Source organism: Mustela nigripes, chromosome 18 (assembly GCF_022355385.1).
Source record: "Mustela nigripes isolate SB6536 chromosome 18, MUSNIG.SB6536, whole genome shotgun sequence".
Classification (NCBI taxonomy): Eukaryota; Metazoa; Chordata; class Mammalia; order Carnivora; family Mustelidae; genus Mustela; species Mustela nigripes.
In genome coordinates, this window is record NC_081574.1 from 17305414 (window position 1) to 17323643 (window position 18230).

General features: G+C 42.3%; 1 pseudogene; it reads left to right on the forward strand.

Moving 5' to 3' along the window:
* Positions 1-8025, forward strand: part of LOC132006538 (PEST proteolytic signal-containing nuclear protein-like) — a 19035-nt pseudogene extending 11010 nt beyond the window's left edge.
* Positions 8026-18230: the final 10205 nt, after the last annotated feature.

An 18230-nucleotide genomic window follows, 5' to 3' on the forward strand; every position in this document is an offset into this window, starting at 1 on the left:
GGAGATCATATGATAGTTGTCTTTCTCCTATTGACTTATTTCGCTAAGCATGATACCCTCTAGTTCCATCCACGTCATCGCAAATGGCAAGATTTCTTTTCTTTTGATGGCTGCATAGTATTCCATTGTGTATATATACCACATCTTCTTTATCCAGTCATCTGTTGATGGACATCGCTGCTATAAACATTTGGGTGCACGTGTGGGGCTTCTCTCTTTGACAAGAGATTCTGTGCTTTCAAAAATTCAGAGTTCTATACAGAGCTTTAAAGATACAATTTTACAGTCCTTTCTTATATCCCTTTTTTGACTATTCTGCATCTACTTCTGTATCCCCATCCACAGTTAAGAATAAAGTCCTCAAGATGATATGGTCATCTCATTTGCGTTTTGAGTTTGGCAACCAGTCTCTGGTAGGTCTCCTGTAATGTACTCAGATTCTGGAGACTCTGACGTAAGCAGGACTGATGTTCAGCCAATATGCAGAAGTAGGGCTCCATCAACTGTTGCTGACTGACCTCTATCTGACTGGTTGGTAACTGGGCCATGAAGGTTGTTAAATATTTTGAATATCATCTCTGCATATGGGTCCTCCGATGCAGAGAGTGGCAAATACATACGACTCTCCTATGTTGAAAGCTCCATAGAATCACATGGTCGATAATAATAGCTCCTTTATTTGTCACAACACTGGAAATGTCACAGACTTTCTATAAATATTAATCAGTCTGTTAGGTGCAGTGTGTATTCATGAAGTACCATCATTGATTCTCAAGATCTCATTAAAAATGATAAGTAGTATTAATAGCATTGATGGAGCTGCCCCCTGGGGGCCCAAAGCCCTTGTGCTTCTAGAGCCAGACAGAAGGCAGTATTCTGTGTTGTGCTCTGCCCAAGATCATACTACAGTCTTCCTTGGGAGAGCTCCATGCCACCCCAAGGACTCCCAACGAGGAGGACTTATGGATGCCAGTGAGCCATATCTTTCTAGCATGTTCCCTCAGCACCTGACTTGGGCAGAATATTTGAACAGCATTTGGCAGTTTGGGCACTATCATTTGGATTTATAGCTCCAGCGCACTTAGACTTGGTTAAAGGGATCTGTTCTGTTATCGCAGTTGGGTTTTATTGGATTCCGTTTCTAGTTTTGTAGAAAAAAAAGCAAAGAAAATGGATGGAATGTGGCTAATGTGGGTAATTATCTTTACGATTCTTGCCACTACAGTACTCTCAAATTCATTCTACCATTTTTCTTTCGGCTCTCTGAGAAACAAAGCTCTTAGGAATGTGGAACTTATTGAAAATCTTTAGACTTCAGCCAACCCTTTCTAAAGAGCAAGCGCATCATTATGGCTTTTCTCAAGCACTTTCTCAACTTTAATTATACAAAGCTTTTATTGATTTGGCTGCCTTAATATCTTAAGCCTTGATTAACACTGGAAACTTATAATCATCACTATTCAGACCTGGAGAGGGGGAGGAGTGCCAAAGACGACAGCTACCAAGGCTGGCCAGCGTTAGAGCAGGAAGCTTCAGAGTGACAGAGACATGAGTTAAGACAAGGAACCAAGTGGCTCTTGGTAGCAACTGAGAGCGCTCAAGGTGCTTCCTGATCATGTCAAGTCAAAACATGTAAATACTGAGAAAGTCAGAGCTTACTAAAGACTAAAAGAACTTCTTTTTTTCAAGGTGGACTGCAATAACACGTAAGAATGCTATCAGTACATTCATTTATCAGGTCCATACTAAAATTCTTCTCAGTGACCCCCCAAAAACGTAGCCTATGGAACTCCTGTGGAACCTACTCAGAGCATCCCACCTCAGTTTCTCTGACTTAAAAGTTTGGGTTCTCCCTATTTTGTTTCCTGCCTTACTGTCCTTAGAATGCTTGGCTTCTAGGTTGCCAGGGATATTAAGATATTACTGACTCAACAGCAGAGACTCTTCCCACTATGATTAATTACAAGTAAGTGCCATGGGAAACAAGCATGTGTAAGAGGATGGTTGAAAAAACCCTTGCTGACAACCACATCTCACTATTATTTCCCCTCATAATGCAAGAGTGTGATACTGAAATATGGTCACATATGTATACCCACGCGTCTACCCTTTCACTTGCAAAATGATTAAGAAATCCAAGCTTTTCCTAGGTTTCCCCTCTCCAAATACCCTCTAAAACTCCCAGGGAGGCTTAAGCCTTTTAATGAATCAGCCCTCCCTGCCAGCTACTTCCTGCTGGAAGAGTAAGATCTCACAAATGTTGAGAAGAGCAGACTCCACGGTCCTCTGATGTTGAGAAGTCCTGGTCCATTTGTCTTGGGTGTCTCCAGCTGTAGGGCCTCCCAGAAGTCCCTCACCCTTCTGCAGCCAGACTCTGGCGGTCCTACAAAGATGGCCCCTGATTAGGAATCACCGCCTGCTGATGGGCTTGAGTGTAATTATTCAATTTGCAAAATAAACAGTAAAATGTATAAGGTTTGTTAACAGAAACTTTGTCAGCTGTCTTCTGTCTTGACGTCGTAGCATGCTAATATTCTCAAAAGTCGTCCTTAGAGTAACAAGAGGCAAATGTCATGAGGACCCTTATTTTATAGTCTTGGTGGCTTTGTTCCATTCATGGTAAAGCTTTTCTAAATAAAGTAGAAATTATAATATTCACTGCAAAGACATGAAACGTTGCAACTGACAGTAAGTTCAGGCGTAATGTTGTCTAAACTCCTAATTTTGTAGCTGAGAAAATAGTTACCTGTCATGTCATATAGCAGTGGTCCACATCTTGAGCCCAGGCATGAAGATACTAGTTCAGAAACCATCTCCCCAAATCTCCAGCCAATCCTATTTTGAAGACAGTATTGAAGAGTCTTTCGTGCTTGAGTTACCCCATTGTTAAAGGAGCATGGCTTTCCAAAATTCACGTTTTGAAGTGGGATGGAGTGATGATGAAGGGGAGAGGTGGGAAGAGATATTCTGGTTCTTTTTTGGATGGCTGATGGTGGTGCCCTAATTCTTTCTCAGAATGAATGAAAACTTCCTCGGAGCATTGGCTCTGCTCTCAGCAAACATGCCACTGTATTCATATGATGGCTCACAGTCCACAAGCATGCACACGTACATTCTTCTACATGATAACTGCAACATGCTTGAGAGTGTGATCATATAGCTACGATGTATTTGTAGAAAAGAACCTAAAGCCAAAGAAGGTGAATTGACTTGTTTAGGTTTTTTCAGATCATACATGATAGAGCTGGCTTCCAATTCAAGTATTTTGGTTCTGAGTATGGTAGTCTTTCTAGTAGAAAGACGTACATCTTTCTTTTTCATACCATATTTGCCCATTGACTGCTACTTTGATCTCAGTCACTTCCCATGCTGTACTGTACAACATGGGACATTTCCCAGGTTCCCTTAGTCCTTGGCCCCTTGGGGGGCTCAGTTAGTGGGAGACACTTACAGGAGGCGAAGAGGAATGGAGAAGCCAGCAGAATTCTCTACCTCTCTAAGCTTCCAGTGGCATCCCTGGGCTGTAGTCTCTGCAGCTCTGTCTCCTGCCAGAGAGGCTTTTCTTTATTGGAACGAGATTTGCCCCCTGGGCCTTTGGGCTCTGGCAATATCACCTCCTCCTGTTGGCCCTCCAGCCCCAGGAAAAGTCAATGATTCCCTAATTTCTGGGATGCTTTGTTATGCCTGGGTTATTTTCTCTGTCCCTTCCATAATCTTTGCATTTGATTCCTGATATTAAATTCTCTTCATCTGAAAGACCTACAGCAGATCCTAATGGATAAAATATATGAGTTTCTTTGAGTTTCTTTAAAAAAAACTGCTTATAAAGGTAACTAGCACCTTCATTGGACAAGCCTTGGCCACAGAGGGAGTTTGCCAGACATTTTATGGGCATGTATTTTGACTCTTGGCTTCAAAGAAACGACCTTAATAGTGCCATTTTTGGTATCCTTGGTTATTGGAAGCTATACGAAATTTACCAAGGTGAAGTTTCCTTCACCTTCCCCCACCTGTCCCATGTCTGTCCCCAAGAAAGAGATGGGTGTCTTTTGAAATGGGTACCTCAGCCATCAAGGCCTAATGTCAGGTACTTACACCATAGCTGGTGATGTTATATGCTTATATATTTATTTATGTGCTTATTCATGTGCTTATTGGCCACACAATATATATACATATATATATATAACTTATATAAAATATATTTAAAATTTTTTATTTATTTTTTTAAAATTTTTTATATCTTTTCAGCATAACAGTATTCATTGTTTTTGCACCACACCCAGTGCTCCATGCAATCCGTGCCCTCTCTAATACCCACCACCTGGTTCCCCCAACCTCCTACCCCCCACCCCTTCAGACCCCTCAGATTGTTTTTCAGAGTCCACAGTCTCTCATGGTTCACCTCCCCTTCCAATTTCCCTCAGCTCCCTTCTCCTCTCCATCTCCCCTTGTCCTCCATGCTATTTGTTATGCTCCACAAATAAGCGAAACCATATGATAATTGACTCTCTCTGCTTGACTTATTTCACTCAGCATAATCTCTTCCAGTCCCGTCCATGTTGATACAAAAATTGGGTATTCATCCTTTCTGATGGAGGCATAATACTCCATAGTGTATATGGACCACATCTTCCTTAATCCATTCATCCGTTGAAGGGCATCTTGGTTCTTTCCAGAGTTTGGTGACTGTGGCCATTGCTGCTATGAACATAGGGGTACAGATGGCCCTTCTTTTCACTACATCTGTATCTTTGGGGTAAATACCCAGGAGTGCAATGGCAGGGTCATAGGGAAGCTCTATTTTAATTTCTTGAGGAATCTTCACACTGTTTTCCAAAGTGGCTGCACCAACTTGCATTCCCACTAACAGTGTAAGAGCGTTCCCCTTTCTCCACATCCTCTCCAACACATGTTGTTTCCTGTCTTGCTAATTTTGGTCATTCTAACTGGTGTAAGGTGGTATCTCAATGTGGTTTTAATTTGAATCTCCCTGATGGCTAGTGATGATGAGTTGAGGATCACTGTTTTAGATGAGGTTATATACTTCAAGTGATTAAATACCAGCCTCATTTGTGATATAGAAGTTGGACGAAATTTGCATGGTTCCTGGTTTTAATTACTTCTTAGGTATCAGGCTTTTGATAATTCATCTTCTGTGGATTTTCTGGGGTTTTAATATATTCTCTTGTTCACCATGCAGCAACAGAGGAAGTCAAGGCAGACCTGAATTTTAAAAATCCCAGTACTTTTTCACCTAACACCTTCAACCACCTCCCCCCCCCCCCCCCCCCCCCCCCCCCCCCCCCCCGCAGAGATTGTTATCTGGATGTGTTGTAACACCCTGGAAATACACATCTTACTAAAAGGGACAGGTTGTTACTACTGACCTAAAGAATTAGGAAACTTGTTTGGATATCAGCATGAACCCTCAAAACTCCTGACCAGTAGAAGTCATTTTATACACATGGCTTTTTTAAAGAATAATTATCTTGAAGAACTCTTGCTTATTAGACTAGGTTGGAAAAATTATCATTGGCCATGTGAATATGTAATTACCATGATTTATTTGTCAAGTACTGAACATAGGTAAATTTCCTGCTCTTTTATTGAATTTGAGAAGTTAATTAGTATGACTATTAAGCAAAACCCAGAGATCATTATATATGAAATATTTCTCTATAATTCTAATAAACTGATTTCAAAATCTATTAGGCTTGAAATTTCACTCAGTAGTCCCCAAACATTTTTCCCTTTGGTTAATGGATCTCTACACTTATCCTTCTCACTGAAAATATACTAGGACTATTTAAAAGGTTTATAACCATTCTTGCTGGACATACATAATTAAGTTTATTTTCTGTGAAAATCTGCGGAAATGTCCTTTGGAATTAATGGAAATGTACAATTTGTCTTATTATTACTTAGTATTTATGTAGCACTTCATATTTCTAAAGTACTCTGTAATCACTAGTTCCTCTTGAACTATTTTTATGTCATTTATTATGTTCTTTTGATACAATATATGATTTATTTCTGTCATGCCTTTTGATGTATTTCAAGAGAAGAATAGAATGAGATGGGCTTTTATAATATCCTGGGTTGGGGGGTCCCCAAGTTCCCCCCCCCCAGATCTGATGGTTCACTGGGGAGACCCACAGGATTCAATATCTAGCCACACTGACAACTATGATTTATTACACTAAAAGGATGTAAAGCACAATTAGCCAAGGGAAAAGGTGTGTGAGATGAAGTCTGTGGGAGACCAGATGCAGGTTTCCAATGGTCCTCTCCCAGTGGATTGTGCAGAATCCACATAATTCTTCCAACAACAAGTTGTGACAACAAATGTTGTCTATCAAGGAAGCTCATTAGAGACTTACTGCCCGAGGTTTTTACTGAGAGCTGATCACAGAGGCAGTCGTTGCCTGGCATGTCCCATATATCCAGACCATGAGAAAGAAAGCAGGCATTCAGCATTGTGATGATTAATTTTATGTGTCAATGTGGTTGGGCCACAGTGCCCAGATACTTGGTCAAACATCTGATGTTTCTGTGAGGGTGTTTTGTTTGAGATTTATGTCCAAACTGGTGGACATTGCGTAAAGCAAACTATTCCCCATAACATTGGTGGGTCTTGTCTAGTCACTTTAAGGCCAGGGCAAAGGACAAAAAGAAAAGACTGACTGCTCCCAAGCAAAAAGAAATTCTGCCAGCAGATGGCCTTTGAACTTGAATTGCAACATTGGCTCTTTCTGGATCTCAGGCCTAATGGTCCACATTGCAAAGATGCAAATTATGGGACTTGCCAGCTTCCATAATCATGGAAGTCAATTCCTTAAAGTAAATCTTTTTTTCTCTCTCTCTTTCTCTGTCTCTATCATATCTCATATCGTACCTCATATATATCTCATATGTATCATATGTTATATCTCTATATATGCATCTATCTCTCTATATATCCTATTGGTTTTGTTTCTCTGTAGAACCGTAATACAAGTATACACCATATTGTTTGTACAGTTGAGACACAGTGAGCCCTTCTGCTTGCATAGTGGTGGGAACACTCCTGAAATATAAATTTCCAGATGCCAGCCCAGGGCTAATCTTGCAGCAGGGCCTTTCCAAGAATAGAAGTTCAGGCCTTCTGGGTTAACTCTTTTCTCATATACCCCCACCTCATATACTATATATAAAAAGAGACCCAAAAAAATGAACAAAAAAGACAAAAAGAAAAGGGTGGGGGAGGTTTTCTTGTCTCTTTGTTGGATCCTTGTAACTGTATACCTTGTTTAAAAACTAGGGGGTGGGGGAGAATTTCTTGTGTCCGCAGGACTGGAGGAACATTCTGGTTACATACAAAGCCATAAACCAGCTAAAGCATTCCCTATACTGTCTCGTGTTTCCATTTAGCTTACCGTCAGACAGCATCGTTCAAGTAAAGAAGTTGGTATCAGGCCACTGCCGGGAAAATGGTGGACAGGAAGGAGGGAGAGGAGAAGCCCGAGAAACCACAGCAAGCTGGAGCTGCTGGAGAACCTGAAGAAGTAGAAAAAACTGTCAAAATTAAGACTATTTCTTCCAGTCATGGAGGGGAAAGTTCCAGTCACAGCGCTGAGATGCAATCAGCTGAAGAAGCAGCTGTGGGCCTCCCAACAAAACCTACAAAGATCTCCAAGTTGGGATTTGCCATAGGTAGACGACAAAGCAAGCCTCAGCCATATCCATCAAACTTGGATCAAGGAAGCCTAAAAAACTATTCCAACGCTTGCTCCAAAAAACGTTTCAGTCGCAGCAGCTTTTAATGAAGATGAAGCTAGTGAGCCAGAGGAAATGTCTCCAGAAGCAAAGATAAGGATGACAAATATTGGAAGGGATACACCCACGTCAGCAGCACCAAACTCCTTCAGTAAAGGAAAGCAGGGTTTTCCTGATAACCGGAAGCTCTGAGGGCAAAAATATAAAATCTCGCCTTGAAAATGTCCATGACCAAGACAATGAAATGATGTGTTTTGAAATTGGGGTGTCTGGTGGGTGTAAAGTTAAAAGGGAACAATTTCCTTTTTTAAAGAATGGTATAAGTCTATCTTCGGAGCTTGAGGGGTATGCTAATAAATGAGGGTTGAAATTAGAAGTAATTTGTGTTTAATATTTAATAAACAGATTTCAAGACATTTGCCAATTTTGTAGTTTCGTGTGCTTCTTTCCAAAGGTTACAGAATAATGGGGGAAAAAAATCAAAAATGGTAAAAAGCGAAAAAAAGAAGTTGGTGTTAAAAAGGGTTGATCCAATTTGGTAGTCTTCAGATCTGAGCTGCTCACAGTCTCTGTCCTGTGATTTTTTTCAACAGATAGCATAACTTTTCTTTTACCTTCGCAGGAAATTCCATGCTTGAATGTGCCCTGAGTGATGAAGCATGACAAGAACTAGCACCCAGTAGCCGTCCGAATAAAAATGGTTTGACAGCCGGTCCTCCAGGGGCTTGCCCCTCTCCCGCAAACCATCAGCAACTGAAGATACTCCTGGGATACTGGGATGGTGACTTTCCAAGCAGAAGCAGTGTTTTCAGAATCTGTGCTTGTTTACTGAACAGATCCACATAAAGAAGCAGACAGGGATGGGCAGGGGCAGAACTCAAGTTCGAATGCTTGGCCATCTCAAACTTTCATTTTTTTGGTCTCAACATTCTGACAATGTCTTCAGTAGTCTCCCTGTGTCTTCTCTCCCCGTTTTTAATTTATTTCATAGGGTGCCATAAGAATTTTTCTATTAACACGAATCTGATCATATTGCCTCTCTCGATTGCTGCTCACTGTGTCTGGTCTACGGAATAAACTCAAGCCCTTGGCACGGCATTGAGAGGATGTCAGAGTGTGACCTGAATATATCCTTCCGGCCATAGTTCTGGTCGCCGCTTCATCAAGGGTGGGTCAGTCATTCCCCTTTGAACTCCAATTCTAAGAATCTATCAGACTTGATGTGGTTTTATGTGGTTTTTAAGACCTACTATCAATAGGATATGTACTTTTCAACTAAACTTAATATTGCGGGACAAACTGGGTGGCTCAGTCGGTTAAGCATCTGCCTTCAGTTCAGGTCATGACCTCAGGGTCCTGGGAGCAAGTCTCATGCCAGGTTCCCTGCTCAGTGGGGAGCCTGCTTCTCCCTCCCCTCCCTGCTCATTCTCTCTCTTACTATCTCTCTCTCAAATAAATAAGTACAATAAAATCTTAAAAAAAAAAAAATCTTAGTATTGAAATACACAAACAAGCGTGTGTCACTAGATCAATTTTCAAAACTCACATACCACTGTCACCGTCACCCAAATCAAGAAACAGACCATCACCAGCACTGCCTCTAAGCCTCTCCAGACCCTCTCCCGCCCCCTCCCCGCCCCCCCCCCCTGCCTTTTACCACCTCTGATTAATTTTTCCTGTTTTCCAACTCTGTAGGCATGGAATCATGCAGTATCAGCTCTTTTGTATCTGGCTTCTTTTGCTCAATGCATGTTTGCAAGGGGGATCTGTGTCAATGTAACAATTATTGGCTTTTGGCTATTAAGAATAGTGCTGCTCTAAATGTTCTTGTATGTGTGTTTGGGTAACTGCGTCCATACATTACATAGGACGTTTATCTAGGAGTAAAATCACTGGGCCACAGGGGTGTGAATGTCCCCAGCTTTTGTAGCTACTACCAAGCAATTTACTAAAATAGGTGTGCCAACTTATATTCCCAGGGGCAAGGAATAGGCTTTCATTCACACCAGCACTTGGTATTGTGGCTCTTTTTCACATTAACACATTCAGTGGATGTGTAGTGATTATCAGGTTTTATTTTATTCTATTTTTTTTAAGATTTTATTTATTTAACAAATCACAAGCAGGCAGAGGCAGGCAGAGAGATGGGGGAAGCAGGCTCCCTGCTGTGCAGAGAGCCCAATGCAGGGCTTGATCCTGGGATCCCAGGACCCTGGGATCATGACCTGAGCCAAAGACAGAGGCTTTAACCCACTGAGCCACCCAGGCGCCCCATCATTGGGTTTTAATTTATGTTCCCTAGTGACAACTGATGTTAAGAAACTTTTCATGTTTATTAGCCATTTTTTTTTCTTTTGTGAAGTGTTCTTTCAAGTCCTTTGCGCATTTTTTTTCATATTGATTTTAGGATTTATATATCTATTAGGAGTTATATACCCTCAATATAGGAAATTTTGTACACATACACACACGTATCCATTCGTCCCATTCTATGTCTTGCCTTTTCACTCCCAGCATTATTTTTTGATGGACACAAGCTCTTAATTGTAACGACTTCTAATAGTTTCATTTTTTCCCCTTATGGTCTGTGCTTTTATGCCCCATGGAGAAGTCTGCTTGCCCTCAATTTATTGAGATATTCTCCCATCTAGAGATCTAAATCCGAAATCTTCTAGACTTCCTATTTGCTTATGATGTATGGCAGGAATCAAACTATGGCCTTTGCCTATGGATATTCATTTGACCCAGCTGACTGAAAAATCCGCTAACTTCCCTTCGCACTGCAGTCATCTTGGTCGTAAGTTAGGTCAGGTCGCTGCATTTGTTGGGTCTACTTCCGGATTCTCTACAGGGTTTCCACCTGTCTGTCTACCTACCCTGTGCCAATACCACACTGTCTTAATTTCTATGGCTTTAGAGCAAGTGGTGGCATTTGTTGTGCAAGTTCTTCGGCTTTGTTCTTCAAAGGGGTCTTGGCTATTCCACGTTCTCTGCATTTTCATATGAGCTTTAGAATGAGTCACTTCTCACAAAAGTAAACCTTCTGGGATTTTGATTGATATTTTGTTAGATCTATATATCTATTTGTGAGAGAATTTGCATTTTTATCATATCAAATTTTCCAACTGGTACCTATGGTTTATTCATTTATTTAGGACTGCTTTAATTTTCATAAAAATGATTTATAGTTTTTTGTGAAGAGGTCGAGGCTAACATATTGTTTAGGATTTTAGTATCTATGCTCACAAGAGCCACTGCCCTGTAATTTTCCTTTCTTGTAATGTCACTGTTAGGTTATGTTGGCTTCATAAAATGAGTTAAAAAGTATTCCTACTCTTATATTCTGTGGAAGGATTTATTAAGACTGGTATTATCCCTTCCCCAAGTATGTACAGATGAATTTATTAGCAGGGCCATCTAATATTTAACATCTCATCTTTGTGAGAGGGTTTTAAATTGCAGATTCAATTTCTTTAATAAATACATGTTTGAAATTTTAAAATAATTTTTTGTCAGCTTATTAAATTGTGTTTTTCTTTGGATGTGTACATCTTGTCTAAATTGTAACTTTGTTAATGTCAAGCTGTTCATAAAGTCTTATCAGCCTTTTTTTAAGTTTAGTTGTTTATAATCTCTACACCCAACATGGGGCTCAAACTCATGACCCAAAGATCAAAAGTCCTATGCTCTATTTACTGAGCCAGTCAGGCACCCCCATCTCATCAGCTTTTTCACACCTATTTAATCTACAGCGATGTTCTTTATTTAAATTTCCAATATTCATAATTTGTGTCTTATCTCTCTTTTTCTTATCAGTTGTGCTAAATATCTATCACCTTTATTTTTTTTAAAGATTTTATTTATTTATTTTACAGAGATCACAAGTAGGCAGAGAGGCAGGCAGAAAGAGAGAGGAGGAAGCAGGCTCCCTGCAGAGCAGAGAGCCCGATGTGGGGCTCGATCCCAGGACCCTGTGACCATGACCTGAGCTGAAGGCAGAGGCTTTAACCCACTGAGCCACCCAGGCGCCCCAATATCTATCACCTTTAAATATCTTTCAAAGAACCAACTTTTGGGATTGTTGATTTTCTTTGCTTTATATTTTTTATTTCATTGATATCCTGCCTTTGTTATTTCACTTCTTCTCATTTGTATTTAACTCACTCTTTTAAAAAATTGCTTGTTGTGGACACTGGTAAGATATGCATTTAAAACACTTTATAATGTCATGTGTTGTCATTCAACTTTTCCCCATTGCGTTTTTTGTGACCAAAAGCATGTGTTTTCCAATGAAGGTCGCCAACAAAATAGGGATATAGTTTGTTAATAGGAAAATCTTATTTATTTTTAGTGGGCCGCTTCCATGGTGTAGGGCTGTGGCCATAATTATAATTGTTAATGCAACAATTCAAAATATTATCTAGTGGTCTGGATGAGGGGGATCTTCTTTTATTTACTCAAGTTTTTCCATAGTAGGAAGTGACGTAATACTCCTGAAAGAATTGAACACTGGGTGACCTTGAACGATACGTCATTTTTCATCTCCTTTTGAGATTAACCTATTAGTAGGACTGTATTAGTTTCCTATGGCTCCCACAACTAAGTACTAGGAACTCGGTAGTTTAGAACAACAGAAATTATTGACTCACTGTTCTGGAGACCAGAAGTCTGACATCAAAGTGTGGGCAAGATAGTACTTCCACTGAAACCTATTGGAAAAGGATCTTCCTTGCCTCTTTCTAGCTTTTGGACGTTTGCCAGCAATCTTTGGTGTTTCTTGACTTACAGATGTATCGCTCCAATTTTGTATCTTTGTAGGGCGATCTTCCCTCTTTGTATGTCTGTCTCTGTATTAAATCCTACCCCCCTTTTTAGAGGCCAGGGCAGGGGTAGAGGGAAAGAGGGAATCTGAAGCAGGCTCCATGCCCAGCAGAGTGATGGAGGACCAGATCTCATGACCCTGAGATCATGACCTGAGCTGAAATCAAGAGTCAGACGCTTAACCAACTGAGTCACCCAGGTACCCCTCAATTTTCCCCCTTTTAAGGACAGCAGTCATATTTGATTAGGGCCTATCCTTATGCTGCATTCTAAGTTGATAACCTCTGCAAAGACACCATTTCCAAATAAGGTCATATTCTGAGGTACTGGGGTTAGGACTCTGGCATGTCTTTTTTGAGGGATATAATTCAACACTCAACAAGGACAATCTCAGTGCGTGCTGAGAAGTCTCTGCAGACGGACGCATGGAAAAGCAGACAATGGAGTGTGGAAGGAAAAGCATCCCATAGACAAGCAGCCAAAACACTGTCCTTGCAAATGGAGACAGAGTGTTTCCATGGCTCAAGAGCTTCTCCACAGACTCACCAGCCTTCTCGGGCCATACCATTCCCAACAGGTGGCCATACCCACTTTAGTCCTCGGAGTGAACATCTGATCACATGTAGCTCCCGTAGGCACAGAATAATCTGGTCCTGGGATTCAAATACATCACCGAGGGGAACCCTGGCTCAGCATTGTGAGGCCAGATTGTATAAATTGCTTTCAAACTTATACACGTTAAACTAAATCCTTATTTTCAAGGTGGCAGTAACCTTAGGAGAAAAGTCGTTTTTGAGAACACGGTCGGCAGCTAATGTATGTACTTATAGAATACATCGAAGTTTCTCTTGGGCACCTCTTAACCTTTCAGAAATTTAGTACCTACGTTGCTCCTGTGATTCTGGGTCGTTCTCTGCAATGTGTCTTTCTCAATTGCCCTTTAGCAGGATCACCCTCTAGACAGCATCAATAGATTTTTAAGACCTGAAAGCAGCGGGGCAAATGCACCACTAAAAATAGCTCCATTCGTGGATCAATTAAATCCTTAGTGCATCTGTAATGCGATAATAATGATGATCTACCTCATAGCGCCGTTGTGAGGAAGAACCCATGAATGATTGTAAAGCACTCTGAAAATAGAAAGGGCCCCATAAAAGCTTATAATTATTAACGGTAATCATTTGCAAGTGACCTAGAAATTACTAAGTTATAGCATTCATCTTGTCATCCGTTCTTTTTGTGTAATGTTTGGATTTCCAGCCCCAAGCCCTGTGTTAAGATTCTATGTTGCTACTCTGCAACCTGCGGGAGCTTTCTAAGGAAAAACTTGAAAGCAATCGATCCCTGTATGGTATCCAGGGTATACTGTATGGCCCCGTGTAGATACCAGTCCTGTGTCTAAAACCCTCTGGGCTTTAAAAATGCTTCTCTTTCTTCCCTGTAGTTGAAATCAGAGGTAAATCCTTGATATTCATTCATTCATTCATCGAGAAGTCATTTATTGAGTATGGTAGGCACAGACCTTGGTTCTAAGGACACAAAGCAGGAAAAAAAAACTATACCTAGTACCTATTCTCTTGGAGTTTATAGCTTGTATGGATAAAAATAAAATAGTGGTAAAGTGGCATTAGAAGAGGAGAGGGAAGGAAGGGGCAGAAGACCTTCCAACCTGCCAGCCCACCCCCTGGAGCAGGAGTTTACAGGCGGGGACTGGATCCAGAGGCTTCCGTTTCGGAGGAGCGCGGTGCCTCTTCTTTGAGGGTCGTACTGCTCCCTCCTACCTTGTGTTCCTGAAAGAACTGCGGTTATGGGTAGACTGCCCCGCTGCCTTCTTTCATCCGTGTCCTTTGTCCTTTGTCCTTTTATTTTTTTTTAAGATTTTATTTATTTATTTGACATACAGAGATCACAAGTAGGCAGAGAGGCAGGCAGAGAGAGAGGGGGAAGCAGGCTCCCTGCTGAGCAGAAAGCCTGATGCGGGGCTCGATCCCAGGACCCTGAGATCATGACCTGAGCCAAAGGCAGCTGCTTAACCCACTGAGCTACCCAGGCACCCTTCTTCCTCCTTTTAAAAAGCTCACCAGGAGGAGGGCACCTGGGTGGCTCAGTGGGTTAAGCCTCTGCCTTTGGCTCGGGTCATGGTCCCAGAGTCATGGGATCGAGCCCCGCACCAGGCTCCCTGCTAAGCAGGGAGCCTGCTTCCCCGCCCTCTCTCTCTGCCTACCTGTGATCTCTGTCTGTCAAATAAATAAATAAAATCCTTGAAAAAAAAAAAAAAGGGCTCACCAGGAGGGGCCGATCTGTTACCCAATCCGGGGGGATTTCCTCTACCCCCTCAGCTATCTGGGGGCCAGAATGAATAACTAGCAACTGGGCACCAGAAAAATGTGCAGTGATCCGTTAAGTTTCCCTATCTGCTGGACCTGGAACGTTCTTTGTGAAGAGTACAGAGCCCTTCCTGCAGGCTGGGCTTCATCCCGAAACTAACAACGGCTTCAGTTAGAGGAATGTCCCAGTTAGGTCTTGGGTTCTTGGTCCGACTGTCTTTATTGCCTCCACATCCTGGTTCCCTGCTTTCTCCTCCTTCCCGTGTCTCAGTGAATAAGGTCCTAATTCATCTCCCAGTTCCTTGGGGGCAAGATTCTTCTTAGTTTCGGGGTATTTTCTGATGACTGGATTTTTCATCTTGCAACCCAGACCATCTTTGTGATTAGAGTCCCTCAAGGCACATCTCCTTGTTGTCAGACACAACACTTTTTCTAATGGTGGCCGTTGCACAGCTGGGAGACCAGCTTCGGTTTCTGCTGTCCCTTTCTGACGCACAACCCTGGAGCTGGACGTGTTCTAAATGGCGAGTTCGTGGTACTCGAATCTGCCTATTCCCTCCTTTTCCTCCCTGCCTTCCAGAAGTACTGAGTCCCTTCTCTGATCTCAGCACAGCGCTTAACCCTGGGGACATGAAGGTTTTCTTAACGTTCAGATCCCTGTGCAGCTGTCTCTAGCATCACCAAGCATTAGCTGGATCCCTGGGGGACCCACCGTGGCTTCGCAGCCTGTGGGGTGACATGCATGTAAAGAGAAGGTCAGGTGAGGTCGGGGTTTGAAGCCGGTACTTCAGACACTGGCTGCTCCCTGGGCACTTAGCCGAGCCGCTGACCACCAGCTCTGAGCAGCTTGCATCTCTCTCTTCCAACTTTGGACTCATTGAGCTTTCCCTTAGCTTTGCCTAGCAATCGGCTGTCTCTTCGGAGCACAGTCTGCCCCCACGAGTGGCTGTTTCCTGCTCAGCACATCCTGTAATGCCTGTAACTGTTCCTAGCTTCTGTCATGGGCCTTGACTGTCACCACAAATGTTTCTTCTGGGTCTGATTTTCCCAAGGGCCCAGAAGGAAGTACTTTGCTCTCCAATGTCTTGCATTTGACCTGTTGAATCTGTCTTAGGAGCTCAGTCAAGTACGCGGATCCTAGCACCCAGAGATTCGGATCTTACTGCCTGGAATTCCAACCTGCTTCACCGGCTGGACCCGTCCCCCTGCCGCCATCGGGGCTTGGGTTTTAGCATGGAGGGGAGGGGGGCAGTGACTGCTGGCTTAAGGGTTGCCCGACGTGATAGCAAGGGGTGCCGGGCGCCATTGGTTTGGAATCTGGCTCCGCGGCCCACTAGTTGTGTGATTTGGGACAATTGACTTAATAGCCACAAAATTCAAATTCAACTCTGTAGTCAAGGGAGATGAAATCTATTTCAGTAAGTTGTTGTGAATATTAAATAAGGTGGCTCAGGCTGTTAAACATCTGCCTTCAGCTCGGGTCATGATCCCGGGGTCCTGGGAGTCTGCCACGGGCTTCCGGCTTAGAGGAGATCCTCCTTCCTCTCTCCGTCTCCTTCTGCTCCTTACCAACCACCACCCCTCCCCCCATGCTCTCGCTCTCTCTCTCTCTCTCAAATAAATAAACAAAATCTTAAAAAAAAAATAATAAGCGCAAAGTACTAGCCCAAGGTGCTCACAGATGTCGGATCCTTCATAATGTTTAGAGCTTCTGCTTCAAATCGGCAGCATCTGCTCGACTTCTCGAATCTCTGAAAGGTTCGGATTCTGTTTGCTTCAGATTGCGCGCTGTGATCGTCATCAGTAAATACATTTCTAAACTGGACATGAGGGGAAATGACACCACGGATTAAAGTCAACCAAAATCAACAGAACCCAAGGGAAGAGTGTGGTCTTTGCAGATTTCCTGAAATGCATGTGACTCCGAACGAGGTCCCTTAATCGTGTCGAGAGTAAATATCTGTTAATCCAGCAAAGAGAATGCTCTGTCTCTAAATTTACTAAGTTAGAAATCCATGGCTGGGTCTAGGTCAGCTGTGTCCCTTACTGCCTGTTTTCTAACCTTCAGGATTTGGAGAGAATCGTAATTTTTTTTAAGTGATTGCCGAGGGAGGCTTCATAAGGCTATAGTTTAGTACAATTATGAGGTGAGATTCTAGGGCTGCTAACCTGGCAGTCCCGTGACCCCCAGGGACAAATTAATCTTAAAGCGAATGAAGAAGAACTACAATTATTGCCTTTTGCAGGGCCAAGGAGTGCTTGTTAGGAACAAAGCGTGCTATCAAATGCTAATGATGGTTCTGCAGGCTAGCATTTCTGAATGCTTTAGGTACACAAATTGCTTTTGGTGGATGTAACTCTGTTTCTAGGTGAAATTTGCTCCTCAGGGGAAGCACAAAAGAAAAACATAAGTCTTCTCTTTAGGTTTACTGTTCAGGGGGAAATGGCACCATTTTCGTATAATGAGGCATAAGGTAGGAGAGGGTATTGGTTATATCACAAGTATTTATATCCGTTTTGTCGCTCGGCATCAGGGATGACATTGAATAAGCTCATCTGAGCGTTGCTATAGATTGTGATTGTTATTAATCAAATACAGCGCGGTGGTTATTTTGGGAATCTAAATCTTCAGATGACATAGCGAAGATAGAGTGAGTTCCTTTGGAATTGTTACCAAAGGAAGAGAGAACCCAATTCCTCAATTGTTCTAATCAGAGCAGGGGCTCTGTGTCCTTTTCAAGTACCCTTGAGGTCAAGTAATCTGATGTTTCCTGGAAATACAAGTGATGAAATATTGTAATAAGACAATAATCATACTCTGGATTTGCAAGGTGTTTTTCTTTTAGTTTACGATGCTTTCATGTATTTTCTCTCCTTTTAAAAAATAAGCCTGGAAGCATTTTCCATTTATGCCTCTCTCTCTTAGAATAAAAACTCTTTGTATTTTATTGGTCCTAGAGTATGGGATTATTCACTCTAAGAGTTCCTCTAAGGAGAAGGAAAGGCCTTTGAATGCTCAACTGTGGCCCTAGAATCTGTAATCCATGGCTTTTAGTAACTTCCCAGCTGCTGCTTTGCTTGGGGTAGATTTAGGCAAGGACTTTCATGTCCCTGCACTTCAGTTTGTCTCTGCAGGAAGTGGGGGTTACTGTAGGAAAAGGGGTCCAGTTGCTTGGTGAGCGCTATTACCTGTGCCCTGTGGCATCCAGTGTCCCGAGAGTTCCACATGGACCTCCTCCCAGAAGGGTCGGTGGGGATGGAAGTCACAAAATGCTGGCAGACACCCCCAGCAAGAGTCCGCCTATCCTAGCCTTTTGTACCTGC